The sequence below is a fragment of the Orycteropus afer genome, unplaced genomic scaffold, assembly GCF_000298275.1.
Source record: "Orycteropus afer afer isolate SDZICR_OR568_19922 unplaced genomic scaffold, OryAfe1.0 scaffold00438, whole genome shotgun sequence".
In the NCBI taxonomy this organism is placed as follows: domain Eukaryota; kingdom Metazoa; phylum Chordata; class Mammalia; order Tubulidentata; family Orycteropodidae; genus Orycteropus; species Orycteropus afer.
The window spans coordinates 2538228-2539579 of NW_006922025.1; positions in this window are offsets into that span (position 1 = coordinate 2538228).

Below are 1352 nucleotides of genomic sequence, written 5' to 3' on the forward strand. Positions count from 1 at the left end.
TAGATATAGATAGATAGATAGATGTGTGTGTATGTATCTATATATCTATATACAGATATATAGATACATCATACCCAGAACAGGTATTTTATTCAAGATTCTACAGTACTCCTCCATGACAAATCTCAAAGAGTACAAAAAAAAAAAAAAAAACCTCTAAGATAAAAATAGTTTTGACTGCTTTGAACTTTATGAATTTTCTGAAATTATGCAAATACATTCTCTGCACAGTAAACTAATTCAAAATGACTCACATTGGTAACATACGAATGTCTGACGATTTAAAAGTTTCCCGATTTCCTTTTATGTTACCCACCATGTCTTGCAAAAGCTGGAAAGCCAGATACTCTAGTCCCAGATTTAGCAAATAAAAATAGGGGATGCCCAGTTAAATATGAATTTCAGATAAATAATTTTTTAATGTATGTCCCAAATACTGTGTGGAGCATACTTCTATAAAAAATGATTGTTTACCTAAAATTAAATTTAATTGGGCATCTTGTATTTTATTTGGTGACCTTATTCAGTTTTTACTAATGAGATACAAAGGAAGTCTATTGGGGTACATTTGGAAAATATCTTATTCTGGATAAAAAGAGACTACTGAGGAAAATATCCCCTTGCCCTCATCTGTTTTCCTAACATGATGTAGTTGTGATGCTTGGTGCTATGGCAGCAACTTTGTGATCATGAGGTTAACAGCCAAAGATCAAATGTGGACAAGCTGAGGAAAACAGCAGAGTGAAAATCTTTGATACTGTTCAATCAATATTCTATGACTGGAGCTGAAAGAATTCTAGATACCCATTGTGATGGTTAATATTACATGTCAACTAGACTAGGCTACAATTCTCAGTGGTTTGGCAGACACTATGTAATCACTCTCCATTTTGTGATTTGATGTGAGCAGTCAATCAACTGAAAGGAGAATGCCCTCGGGAGTGTGGTCTGCCTCCAGTACATAAATGGATGTTCTGGCAAAGCTTGCTCTCTTTCTTGACCCTGTACTTTTCTTGTCATTTGACCCGCAGCTCTTGGTACATAAGTCTGCAGAAGTCTCTGGCATGTGCCCGACCTTCAGATTTTGGGTTTGTCAGTCCCTGCAACCATGTGATCCAACAAAGGTCTTCAGTCTGTCATATGACCCATGGGTTTGGGACTTGTCAGTCCCCACAAGTGTTAGCCATTTCCTTGAAGTAAATTTCTCTTTATATATATTTATATGTTGTTGTTGTTGTTATTGTTTGTCACCAAGTCGGCCCTGACTCATAGCGACCCCTCCTTGGGTTTCCAAGGCAGTATCACTATGGAAGTAGGATTGCCCAACCTTCCTTCTGAGGAGTGGCTGGTGG